Below are 14,287 nucleotides of genomic sequence, written 5' to 3' on the forward strand. Positions count from 1 at the left end.
ATTCTAATAGGTAGTGTTGAGGATGTGAGATTGGAGGTTCTTCATATGTTGTTAATATTAGCTCGTTCATCACATTCTTGCAAATTTGCATGCACATGAATGACAAAATGTGTTTGACTACCAGAACCTATGTCTTCAAACAGCAGTATAAACCAACATAGCCCATGAATAAGACTCTATGCTCTAACTGAAACCGGCTAAACGCCAGACACGATATCTATCACTGACCTACCAAGTAATCAAAGAGCAGGTGACCTGCACCATAATCCTATCAATTATGTTCCACTTGTGAAACACAGCAGACAATTCACCGAACACCTAGAGTGCATCCTCTTAGTACTAAGTTGCACCAATGGCCAAGAGATCACCGAGAACAGAGCACGCACATGTAAGTGACAGGGACAAACACGGAATATAACGGGGAGGAAAAGAGACGAGACCTTCTTCTTGGGGACGGCCATGAGTTCCATAGCAGGGGCGATGGCGGCGCCAAGGCAGGGGAGCACATGGGCTGAGCCTCGGAGAGAGCAGAGGAGGAAGGGTTGGCGTGAGGGTGATTCCAGAAGGCAGGCGAGGCAACGCCGCCAATGATGCTGCTCGCCGGAGCCAACCCGCCGCCGCCGCAGCCGCCATGGATCGGCTTCGGGGTTCGTGGGGTTAGAGCATCTCTAGCCGCGTCCTCGGAAAGGCCTTCTCACGCATTTTTTTCGCGCTGGCGTTTAAAAATCGGCCCAGTCGCGCCCTCAGGAGCCCGAATTTAGCGTCGACGGACCAAGGCTGAATCCGGCGCGCTGGGGACGCTCGGGGGCGCCGGGGCGAGCGGTTTTGGCGCGAAAGAGCCGCGGGCCCGCCGCGTCAGCGACACCGCGCGTCTTCTTCTCCGAACGCCTCGGTTTCCCGCAGGGAATCAATGGCAAGGCTGCCGCCGGTCAGCCTTACCAGTGATTCCTCACGGACGGCGCGTTCACGGGACGGCGCGCCGATGCCTCCCCTCCCACGCACGCGTACACACAGGGCGGCGCCGCTATATAAGCCGGTGGCCTCCCTCGCCTCTGGCTACACCAGCCACACCAGCCCTAGCCCGCCCTCTACCTCTCCCGAGCGCCGCCGCCGAGCCCTCCCTCTCCCGATGGCCGAGCGATTCCTCGGCGATGAGGCCGCGGCCAACGGCTTCGGCCGCCGATCGCTCCGCGAACAGGAGTCTTGTCTCCTGTTCCAGGCGAACATCCCGGCGCCGCCGGACATGCGCGCCGGAACAACGGGGTGGAGACTCAGCAACGGGGGAGTGCCCATTCCCCCATTGCTCGACGCCGTGGCGAAACCGGGCTACTTCACCGACGAGGTCGACGTCGTGCGCGCCTCCCTCACTGCCGCCCAGCTTGTCCTCCCCGAGTACGCCGCCGACAACACAGCGGCGTGGACGGCGTACTTCCAGCGCCGGCAGCAGCAGAGGCTGGCGTCCACCAACGGCTCACCGATGGTGGCCGGACCGAAGAACAGCGATGGACGCCGCCTGTGGTGGGGTGTCCCCAGCCGGACCCTCGAGGGCGTTCTGACGTACCTCGAGGGCGGCAACGACCCGCCGTTGGCATACCCCCTGGCGAGGGCGGCTGACACAGCCACGGCTCACCGCCGACGCGACGGGCAATGGTTGCCCAGGAGGTTCGGCGCCTCCTCTTCTTCCTCCTCCTCCCGCTCTTTCTCACACTCGTCCGGCGCTCCGGCGCTGCTCAGTGTCAAGGCCGAGCCCGCGGCGGAGACGCCGCTCGGCCGGTGCACTCGCAGCGCCGGCATCGTCATCAATGAGGGCGGCCGGCGCGCCCCCTCGTCGGCTCCTCCGCGCTTCGTCAAGCCCAAGACGGAGCCGGGCCTGGTGCCGGTGAAGACAGAGCCGGGCCTCCCCGAGGTGAAGACGGAGCACGGCGCCGACGTCGAGCTCTATGACGACGCGGCCCTAGAATGGGCGCGTGCGGACTCCCTGAAGATGGCGAGGGAGCGCCAGTGCGCCGCCCTGCGGCGATTCACGCAGCGCCACCGGGGCCGCGACGAGGGAGGAATCATCGTCATCGAGGACAGCAACGACGACGACGCGCCGCCGCCACCAGCCCGCATAGGTGACGCCGGTCAGGGGTCCACCAGGGACGGCCGCGTCAAGGAGGAGAAGCCGGACGACGACGACGACTACTCGGCTTTTAGCCAGTTCTTTTTTTAATTATATATGTAATAAAAACCCGCTTTTTAAATGTAATATATGCCGAACTTCGCCGAACTTTGAACTTTGCAACATATTTAATTTTTTTTACCGCGCCTGGGGACGGCCCTGGGACCGGCGGCTGGGGACCAACTCGGCCCCAGGCCGAGTTTTTGCGCCGGCTCACCCCCAGGGGGCGATTTTAGGCGCCCCCTGGGGGGCCAACGGCTGGAGATGCTCTTAGGACTTTTTTTTAAATGGTGGGGTTAGAGCAACTCTAGCAGACCCTGCATCCCGCCGGCCCACAAAACGCGTTTGCAGTTCACGCAAAACCGCTTTTATGGGACGACGCGGACGGCCGCAGATGCAGACCCCACATAACGGACCCGTAAAAAGATATTCACGGAACATGTTTTTTTACGGGTCGGTTTTGCGGGATCTGATCTGGCGCAGCTCGTCCCGACCAGAAAAATCTAAATTTGCACCTTAATTTGATCCAACATAATGCATTTCTTTGCTTTTTCAATAATATTGGATAGATAAGACATCACCAAATGTTTGCTAGAATAGCAAGACCAAAGAAAACAAGAACCACAAGTATGTATTTTAGAATATTTCCAACTTCCATAATTGTTCCCACTAGTTGGACTAATATCTTCTCCATGCATTCATTGTTGATCTGCGGATTCTTGATTTTGCATTCTTCTTTCTTCATCCTTGGTTCAAAAGAAGTAGACGTCGCTTCCCCTCTAGTTTCCCATGCAGCCGCATCATTGCCTTCGATTCTTCTAAGGAGTGCATCAACGTCTATTATGTTTCTTTCTATCAACAAATCAATGTATTCGCCTTCCCAAAACCAAAATGAGCATCCATCTTCCTACACACATGAGTGAGCATGTTCAAAATGAGCTATCGCAATTGAACCAAATAATGAGCTATCAAAATGAGCTACCACAAGTGCACGTACCCCGACGTTTTCGCATTTGAAGAACACCCATCCGGGATGCTTCGGCGTGCCCGAAGTGAGCCGCAACACTTTCCGCATGCAGTCGTCGCACTCTATGAGCGGCATCGGCAAGCCACAAAGACGTTGCGCGAGCGCCGAGCCCAGTGGACGGCCGGACGAATCCATGCCCGCAAACCTTCCGCGGCGGCGGGCGGACAAAGCAGTACCTGCATGCGGCGATGCGCCTTTGCCTAGGCTGCGGGAGAGGCTCCCCGACCACTGCATCGCTTGGGGCAACAACCGGCGGCCGGAAAAGCCAAATCCGACGGCTCGCGATGAAGTGCCGCAGAGCTGCAAAATCCGGCGGCCCGCCGACGCAGGGGGGAAGGGAGGGGAGGCCTCGTGCCCGTGGCGGCCTTTCGGCGTGCTCCTGCCGGCTGCTTTCGTCGGAATCTTGGGCGGCGGCCGGCGGCGGCGCGAGGGAGGAGAGGAGGGGTGGTTGGTGGAAGAAAGCGCGGGATGAAATGCCCTCCCCCCACCAACCGCTTCTGCTTATATGCAGGGCACCGCAGCCGCGAGGGGGAAACCCGCGTTTTCCCGAGTTGGGCTCGGGATTTTGTCGCGCCCCCTAAAATTTTTTGCGGGCCAGGGCGAGATGCAGGGTCTGATTGGGCTGGTTTTTCCGCCCCAACCCGCATTTTGGCAGTTATTTTACGAGTCAGGACGGGATGCGGGGTCTGCTAGAGTTGCTCTTAGGACTTGGGAATGAGGTTTCGGCGAGGTCGTGAGGAGAGTGGGAGACGCGCCGATCCGACTGTCCAGTTTTATCCGGCGGATCAGATCATCAGATGGTTAGCGACAGAAATTTTGTTAATTATTAGGAGTATTATAAATAAGGTTCGTCATCATTTTCTCTAAACCTTTGATTATTAATTTTTATTTGCTCAAGAACACGCTTATGTGTTGAGGTCCCGTAGCTCAGTTGGTTAGAGTTTCCGTCCGATGTACGGAAGGTCATGGGTTCAAGCCCCATCGGGACCAATTTTTTTTTGGTTTCGAATTTAATTACGATTATTTTTCAAGTATTCTCACATCATTTTTTTCGGGGCATATACTATTTTTTTGTTGTGCCGGCTGAAAATAAGTTTTGATTTTTTCATGAAAGACATCAGAACTAAAATAAATAAATCATGAAGTTTCCGTCTGATACACGAAAGGTCATGGGTTCAAGCCCCATCGGGACCAATTTTTTGTTTTGGTTTCGAATTTAATTACTATTAGTTTTTTAAGTATTCTTACATCAATTTTTGGGGGGCACTTTTTTTTGTGTCGGCTGAAAATAAGTTTTGAATTTTTCATGAAAGACATCAGAACTAAAATAAATAAATCATGAAGTTTCCGTCTGATACACGGAAGGTCATGGGTTCAAGCCCCATCGGGACCAGTTTTTTATTATATTCTTCATAATTATTTAGGGGCACAAATATACTTTTGGAAACGTTACAAATCATGAAGTTTAGTTTGCAAGCACAATATTTTTTTCAGTATTCTTCATAATTTTTTAGGGGGACAATGTATTTTTGAAAATGATGACTAACATGAAGTTTTTCATGGCCGATTTATATTGGCGCGATGATGTCAAATTTAGTTTGCAAGCATGACAATTTTCTGGCCAATCTTATGCCAACCTCCTCACTGTAAGTCGCAACGAAATATTCTTCAAACCCTCTAAATGAGCTCCAGATTTACGTTGCAATTTCTGTAGTTTGATGAACTTCGAATTGAGAAAATGGGTCAATGTTAATTTTTTTGCACTGAAATGTGTCAATCTAATAATGATCACACATTACCATTTTCCTTTTTTTTTTTCATATCTCTCCATTGCTGGATTTCTGGCGCAATGCGTGAGGTATCTTCTAGTATCATCAGATGGTTAGTGACAAAAAAAGTTAATTTAAATTAAAGTTCGCCATCATTTTCTTTAAAACTTTGGTTTTAATTTATATTAATTTGATAATACGACTATGTGTCGAGGTCCCATAGCCTAGCTTGTTAGAGTATCGTGTTCAAAAAAAAGTTGGTTAGAGTATCCGTTTGATATGTGGAAGGTCACGGGTTCTCAATCCCCATCGTACCAATTTTTTGTTTTAAATTTAATTGAGATTAAAGCCCATTGGGACCTTTTTTTAATTTTAATTTAATTTTGATTAATTTTTTTTAGATACTTAAGTCTATGTGAGACCATAATATTTTTACTCTACATGGTAAAAATAAGTTTTATGATTTTTCACGATAGAAAAAATGATGTGAAAAACCATAGAAAAACACGGTATATTGTTAGATTTACTAAGCTCGTAGACTACAACATTTTGATGACGACTAATTTGTTGTCTTGATAGAGATCCGATGGTGCGCTTTAAAGTAGAGCTTGCACTATTTCTCTCGTGATTCTCTCCTCTGCTAGCAGTGGGGAATGGCAAGTGTGTTATGCACTTTTTCGATTTTTGTGAATCTAACTCAATCCCCATAGGGATAGTTAATTTATTTTAAAATTTATTGCGATCAAAGCCCATGGGGACACATTTTTATTTTAATTTAACTGTGATTAATGTTTTTTAGTTTTTTCAAGTCTCTGTGAGACCATAATATTTTTACTCTACAGGCCAAATATAGTTTTTTTTACACGATACCAAAAATGATGTAAAAATCCATGGGAAAACACATATTTTTTAGATTCAAGCTCATGGATTACAACATATTCATGATGACTAATTTTTTATCTTGATAGAGATCCGATGATTCGCTTTAAAGTAGAGTTTGCATTATTTCTCTCATGATTCTCTCCTCTGCTAACAGTGGTGATTGGGAAGTGTGTTATACACATTTTAGATTCTCATGAATCTAACTCAATCCCCATCGGGACCAATTTTTTTGTTTTAAATTTAATTCAGATTAAAGCCCACCTGGACCTAGATTTTTATTTTTGTTTAATTGCGATTAATGTTTTCAGATTCTCAAGTCTCTACGAGACCATAACATTTTCACTCTACAGGCTAAAAGTAGTTTTTTTTCACGATAGCAAAAATGATGTAAGAAACATGGAAAACACAATATTTTTAGATTTATGCTCATTTGTTATCTTAACAGAAATCTGATGGTGCGCTTTAAAGTAGAGTTTGCTTATTTCTCTCGTGATTTTCTCCTCCGCTAACAGTGGTGATTTGCAAGGACTTGCAAGTGTGTTATACACATTTTAGATTCTCGTGACTCTAACTCATTCCCCATCGGGACCAAGTTTTTATTTTTAATTTAGTTGTGATTAAAGCCCATCGGGACCCATTTTTTATTTTAGTTTAATTGTGATTAATGTTTTTTAGATTCTCAAGCCTCTGTGACCATAATACTTTTACTCTGCAGGCCAAAATAAGGTTTTTGATCTATTTTTTCCAACAGCAAAAATGATGTAAAAACATGGGAAAACACGATGTATTTTTAGATTTAAGCTCATGGATTATAACATATTGATGCCAACTAATTTGTTATCTTGATAGAGATTCGATGCGCACTTTAAAGTAGAATTTGCATCATTTCTCTCGTGATTCTGTCCTCCGCTGACGGTGGTGATTGGCAAGTGTGTTATACACATTTTAGATTCTCGTGAATCTTTTTTTAGGGATAAAACCAAGTTTTATTCAGCAAAGACCACATAAAGTGGGATACATCTTTGGTCATGGGGTTGGCCTAGCCAAATGTGTCACCCCGGACTTAAAGAAAATGTATACTTGGCTACTCTATGTGCCTCAACATTAACGACACGACCTTCAAATGTAAAACTACAACTCAAAGTAAAAGCTATACTATGAATCTCCGAGATGATTGCACCATTGGTTCCACCGTTTCTGTTGTTGATAGCTCCGTATGCTCCCTTAGAGCCTGATGCAACAACAAGGCTTTGGATGTTGAGATCCTGTGCCAATGCTAGCGCCTCCCTGCAGGCTATTGTTTCCAGAATTTCAGGGTCGTCAACTCCTGCAATCACGAGGGCTGAGTTTCCCAGATAAGCGCCCGTTTCATCACAGCAAACAGCTGCCATTGCGCCTCCTTGTCCCTTACGACAAGCAGCATCGACATGAATCTTTGCATGGCCCGCTAGTGGTGCTTTTGGGCGTCGAGTATTTGCATTGGCCAAATGAGCAGCTTGCTGAGTCTGGTTAAGAGTAGGTGCAGCCAGCAGGTTCAGATCTTGAAGATACCTGTTGATGAAACCGCATTCCAAGAGGGAATGTCTCCATGAATCTGGGGCACCGCAAATGCCACATGCGCTGGAGTCTGACATGTGTCGATGCGCCCTAACGTCATTAGTTGGTATAGAGTGTTTAGATAACCTCCAAAGGAACATGCGAACCTTCCCCGGTACTTCTGTTTTTCATAGCCTTTTTCACTGCAATTCTTCTGTCACCGTGTTGGAGGGCCCAACCCTGTTTTCCAACCACGCTTCGCGCCTCTGTCTTGTACTCACTAGCATGGAGCGAATTGCAAAAAACATCGACACTTCAGGTAAGGTTTGCAGAAACCACACATTTACGGAATTGTGCCAAAAAGCACTACTTTTTTTCATAATTTTTTGCAAAAAACACTAGTCGCCGGCTTAGGCCGTTTTGAGCACGATTATGACAGGTGGGTCCCATCAGAAGGAGTGACGTGGCAAAAAAAATAGTCAATTACATCCCGCTACAGTTTTATTTTGCAAAAGGACCCCTGAAGAAAAAGCAATCGGGTCCTCCAGTTCGGTGGTGGACGCCGGCGACGGGGCACAGGGAGGTCCGCGTGGTCTCGGACAGGCAAGAGGGCGTGGATCCAGCGGCGGTGTCGGTTAGGACGGCGAGGCAATGGAGCTCCAGCGGCGGCTTGAGCATCAGCGGCCATGGATGAGCTCAGGCTGATCCAGCTTGGGCATCGAGCAACCATGATTGCGCTCCGGTGCCGTCGGCTTGAGCATCAGGCACGCATCAGAGAGAGACGGGAGAGATTGGGGAAGGCACCGACCTCAGAGAGAGATGGGAGAGATAGGGGGCGCCGACAGCGGAGCTCACGGTCGAGGGACATGGACCACACCTCCATGCCCACCGTCAGTGGATTTGCCTCGTTGATGCGCAGCTCCGGCCAGAGCTCATCCATGGCCGCCGTTGTCGCGCCTCCTCTTCATGCCTACGCGGCCGCCGTCACGCGTCCTCTTCTCCTTGCCGGAGCCGATGCAGGTGAGCAACAAGGGGAGGCCGAGGCCGGGGAGTGGGAGGAAGGTGGGGGCGGGGGAATAGAGGAGGAGAAGGAGGAGGAGGGGCGTCGCGGAGCCGTCGTCCATGCCGAGCTCGCCGGCCGGGAGCTCGTGCGCACGGCTGAGGAGATGACCTTATCCTCTTTTTTTATTTGAAAGATGACCTTATCCTCTCAGGCTCTTTTTCAAATCAGTCCCTGTTATTTTGTCTTTTTGCGAACCGTTATGTTGTGCCACCTCACCCCTTCTGGCAGGACCCACCTGTCATAATCGTGCTCAGAATGGCCTAAGCCGACGACTAGTGTTTTTTGCAAAAAATATGAAAAAATAGTGCTTTTTGGCACAATTTCGTAAATGTGTGGTTCCTGCAAACCTAGCTTGAAGTGTCGATATTTTTTGCAATTCACTCCACTAGCATGCGATATGCTGATTTGACGGAAAAGATGCCATTCTTCTCCTGGCTCTAGCTCCAAAAATCATCAACATTCATTGTGCACAAAGGGATACCCAAGATGACTTTAGCATCCATGTCCAGAAAGGTTGCTTGAACCCTCTATCTGTCCCATGTAGCCGAGGTCATATCAATCAACTCTGAAACATAATTCAGTGGGTCGTTAAGCAAACAGCCATAAGGCCTCATCATCTCTGGTCGGGGCAACCAGTTGTCTTCCCATATTCTTGTGCTCGCTCCATTACCAATGCGACGGATCAAACCCTGTTGCAGGATGTCTCTACCTTCGAATATTGCTCTCCACACTTGGCTCGGGGTGCTGCCGAGGTGAGCATTTAAAATGGTTCCATTGGGATAGTAAATACCTTTGAGCAAGCAAGTGCACATGCTGTCAGGGTTCTGCAAGATGTGCCAAGCCTGTCTGGCAAGCATTGAGAGGTTAAAGAGCTTGAAATCTTTGAAGCCCAGACCCCCCCCATTCCTTTTGGCTGAGTCATCTCCTTCCAAGAGACCCAATGAGATTTCATCTTTCCTTCTTTACTACCCCACAAGAACTTCCTAATAAGCTTGTTGAGATGTTCACACAAGCCTCGAGGAAGCTTAAAACATGACATTGAGTAGACTGGCACCGCCTGAGCTACTGATTTGACAAGTACCTCTTTACCTGCTGTCGACATGGTGGTCTCAATCCAGCCTTGGACTTTGCTCCATAGTCTATCTTTAAGATTCTTGAAGGAACCATTCTTGCTGTTACCTATATCAGACGGCATTCCAAGGTACTTTTCATTAAGGGTTTCGTTGGGTACATTTAACAGGATCTTTATTTTGTTCCGAATACTCTCCGGAACCCCCTTGCTGAAATAAATTGATGACTTCATATTGTTTATTCTCTGCCCCGAAGCTTGGCAATAATATTCCAAAACTTGGTTCACCTCAGTAGCACCCGCACTATTTGCCTTGAAGAACAGCAGGCTGTCATCAGCGAATAAGAGATGGTTAACTGGTGGAGCCAACAATGCCACCTGTAACCCCTCCAAGTTGGATGACTCACTTCTCAATTTTAACAGGCACGACAGGCCCTCTGCTGTTATCAAGAACAAGTACGGGGATATTGGGTCCCCCTATCTGATTCCTCTGGATGGTTTAAAACCTTCAAGCTTCTTCCCATTAAACAACACAGAAAAATTAACTGTGGTAACAAGGCTCCTGACAATACTTACCCTGTTTCCGGTGAAACCCAACTTTAGCATAATAGCCTTGAGGTAGTCCCACTCAACTCTATCGTAAGCCTTCATCATGTCTAGCTTTAAGGCGCAGGATTGGTGTTTCTTTGCTTTGTTCCTTTTCATAAAATGTAGACATTCATAGGCCATGATAATATTGTCAGTAATCAGCCTGCCGGGTACAAAGGATGACTGTTCCTCTGAAATTATCTCTGAAGCAATCTTGTAAAGTACATTGCATAAGCTGATTGGCCGGAATTGGGACAAAAGTGTAGGATTTTTCACCTTTAGAATAAGAACCAAAGTAGTTTCGTTGATGCTCTCCGGTGACTCTTTCCCCTCAACAATTTTAAGGACTGCTTTGGTAACCTCATCTCCGCACACATCCCAGTGACGCTGAAAGAAGTGAGCTGGAAAGCCGTCGGGATCCGGTGCCTTTGTGGGGTACATTTGAAAAAGTGCAGTTTTGACCTCCTGGGCACTGTATGGAGCGTTTAAACTATCGTTCATCGCTGTCGTAACCTTCCGAGGCACTGTGTCTAGAACCCTGTCCATATCATGAACCCCTTGAGATGTATACAAGTCTTTGTAGAAGTCTGTGGTCATTGTTTCCATCTCATCCCGTGGTCAACTGCCCATCTAGCCGCTGGAGGGATTTCATCTGGTTCTTTCTCCTACGACGGCTGGCCCAAAGGTGAAAAAATAGGTATTTTTATCACCATGCATAAGCTATTCTATTCTGGCTCTCGGGCGCCACAATATCTCCTCCCGGTGAAAAAGTTCTACCAGGTTGTCCACAGTTTTTAATTCAGCCAATGAGGGACCCGATCTTCCTCGAGAGTCACACATCTCCTGTAGCTGAACCTGGAGCTGGCGAATCTGCATCCGAATATTGCCAAAGTGCACCCGATCCCAATGTGTCAGGTCGCCAGCCAGGTTTCTGAGTTTGTCCCCCACCTGTGCTACCGAATCACTTGGGGTTTTTGTCCATCCGGCATGCACAACATCCACCAGCGCTGGGTCGCTCTCCCAGCACACTTCATAGGGGGGGGGGGGGCAGGCCATGTTTGCTACACTTCTATCAAGCCGCACTTTGGTAAAAGTTTCTCCAGAAACTTTTTTCTCAAAAGTCCAACTCCTTCCCCGAGATCCGTCAGGCCACACGTGTCCAGAATCTAATTCAATCCTCATGGGGACCAAGTTTTTTTAATTTAATTGCAATCAAAGCCCACTGGGACCCACTTTTTATTTTAATTTAATTGCGATTAATGTTTTTTTAGATTCTCAAGCCTATGTGAGACCATAATATTTTTACTTTACCGGCCAGAAATAAGTTTTTTGATATTTCACGATAGCAAAAATGCTGGATTTTTTTTGGGAAAACTCTATATAATTTTATATTTATGCTCATGGATTAGAACATATTGATGATGATCAATTTGTTATCTTGATAGAGATCTGATGGTGTACTTTAATTAATAAGACTCGTCTGAGCTTCGCTGCAGAAATCGGATCCGGTTGGGATCGTCTGTCCATGTGTAGGTCTAGCTCTTGCAAAAAATTCAAAAATATTACTAGATGGGATGATCAAGAAAATTCACAAGTTGGATTGGATGAGATTAAACTTGGTAATTTTGGGTTTTGTTTTTCAACATCTAGTTTTCGGACCATGGCCGATGTTGGAAATACATCCATATACTCTTTATTCTATTACCTTTGAATTTGATTCTAAAATTCTCTTTTGAAAATACACCCTTGTATTTAGTTTTCATGATGAAATCAAATAAATTATATAAATATATTTTTAACGGTTTAACTGGTTGCTCCCAAAAGTAATTATTGTTTCGAATTTTAGATAATTTGTAGCAGCAAGGAAATGGCTCATAACGAGATGGAGCTCTCAAAACATATCGTATACAAGTGTGGGGGGATTCTCAAGATTATAGCAGCTATAGAAAAAGAAATAACCCAATTTGAAGACATCTCCTCGGCAACCACATATGTGTTGAAGGATATAAATGTTGACTTTATAGGAACCCTGGAGAGGGACCGAAGATTATTCCATAGTTTAAGGGGCCTATTTGCTTTGGATGCAGTCTTACTTTGAGGCTTGCTCTGATTCACTCAAGCCATGTATCTTCTATATTTCTGTTTTTCCTGCAAAACACATCAGAAGGAGGCATTTGCTAAGGCGTTGGATTGCAGAATGTTACTCTAGGAATACATCTGGTAGAGTGACTGAGGAAAATGCGGAGAGCTTGTTTTCTGAGCTTGTCAATTTGAGCATAACCCAACAGCCAGAATCCAAGGCCCAATACCAAGTAAATGGTTTCTTCCATGAGTACATCTTCTCACAACCAATGGAAGATAACCTTGTCCTTGCACTGGAGGGGCACTGCAACCTCAACTCACAACATTCAGGACAACACCTCATCATAAGGAGTAGCTGGGCAGAGATGAGATTGTATTCAAGGGCATCGATTTCTCACGGATACGATCATTGACTGTGTTTGGTGATTGGAAATCATTCCTCATATCTGATAAGATGGGGCTGGTTCGGGTGTTGGATTTAGCCGACGCATTAGGTGTAAAAAGTGACGACCTTGATCATATCGGGAAACTACTACCTCGCCTTAAGTTCCTCTGCCTACGAGGATGTAAAGAGGTTAGTCGGCTGCCAGAATCCTTGGATGGCCTTAGGCAGCTACATACTCTAGATGTCAGACACACCTCCATTGTCACACTGCCACTGGCTATCATCAAACTACAAAAGCTGCAATACATTCGTGCGGGCACCAACTGGTTGTGGAATGAAGACAATGAGACTGTTGTAAACCAGACATCATCACCATCACAGGAGGACATTTATGACACATCGATGATCCAAGCTGTAGGAGGTAATGTCAGGACATCAACACCATCTTGGATCTGCAGGCCACATAGTTTGGCATCTGGCTGGTTGTTGAAGTTCCAAAGATGCCTACTTAATAATGGCGGTGTGAAGGTTCCTGTCGGGATTGGAAAGCTTACATTTTTACATACTCTTGGTGTGAAGGCAATGCTGAAGGAGCTCAAAACCCTTAACCAAATGCGCAAGCTTGGTGTATCCGGCATCAACCGGGGAAACTGGCATGACTTGTGTTTTGCCATCTTAGGCCATGCCCATTTGGAGTCCTTGTCAGTGCAACTCGATAAGGACAAAGAGGGTCATTTTGCCCGTTTCGGTGACATCTCCTCACCTCCCCAGACCCTCAAGAGCATTAAGTTTCATGGACATGTACTCACATTGCCAATCTGGATGAAGCAACTTGACAACCTCAAAAAGGGTAATCTTGAGATGACCATATTAATGCAAGAGGATGCAGACGCCCTTGAAGAGTTGCTATTCAAAGATGGCTTTCATTGTCTTTGTGTGAAACCGATTCAAGATGGGGCACTCCAGGTTGGTAAGCCGCACTCTATGTCGTGGTCTGGGAACGTCTTGTCGTCCCGGATCCTCTAGATTGATTGCACCTCCAGGTTACATGTTTCTCTTGGATATTACGAGTGAGCTTTATTGAGGTGCTGATGGTTCATTGCTCTCGTGGGTCGTCATTGATGGTTTCTGAGCTCAAGAATTTACTGCATCTGAAAGAAGTGTGGCTTAATGGTTCCTATGATGATGAACTCGAGCAAGATTTGCGGCAGCAAATTTCCAGCCATATCAATGAATCTGTCTTAAAGCTAGAGGAACAATGCTCCTCCTGATCATGGAACAATGCCATTCTTCCTTTGCCTTATTTACGATCCGACCAATCTCTCAAATCAAATGGCACGCTGAGATACAAGCCTCTTTCAAATTGTGTTTTGTGTTATTGCAATTTATTACTCCCTCCGTCCCATAAATGTAAGACGTTTTTGACACTTACATTATGGGACGGAGGGAGTACCATTTTGTAATCTAGTCAGATATTATCTGCTGTTCGAGAAGTTTATTTATGAGCAGGGTATTGTTGCCAATTTGCCAAGTAACGTTGCATAAATGTACATGAAGTTGAATGGTCAGTCTGACGATGAATGCTTGAAAATCAAATGTTTCCTCTCTTCTTTTTCAGTGCATGCATACAGCAAGTTTCTTGCTGGTGGGTTCTGTTGTTCAACTTCGTTGCAGGTTTTGCTGGAATAATCCAAATGTTTTAGTCCCTCCCACAGACTGCCATGC

At 46.7% G+C, this 14,287-nt stretch overlaps 1 non-coding gene and 1 pseudogene across 1 annotated transcript; both read left to right on the top strand.

The window, feature by feature from the left end:
• Positions 1–4,104: 4,104 nt before the first annotated feature.
• Positions 4,105–4,178, top strand: TRNAI-GAU. Its single transcript has one exon. It is a non-coding gene; the product is annotated as a tRNA-Ile (tRNA).
• A 7,762-nt stretch (positions 4,179–11,940) lies between these two features.
• On the top strand, positions 11,941–13,920 carry LOC125552761 (annotated as a pseudogene).
• The last annotated feature ends 367 nt before the right edge of the window (positions 13,921–14,287 follow it).

This window comes from Triticum urartu, chromosome 4, assembly GCF_003073215.2.
Source record: "Triticum urartu cultivar G1812 chromosome 4, Tu2.1, whole genome shotgun sequence".
NCBI classification, from domain to species: Eukaryota; Viridiplantae; Streptophyta; class Magnoliopsida; order Poales; family Poaceae; genus Triticum; species Triticum urartu.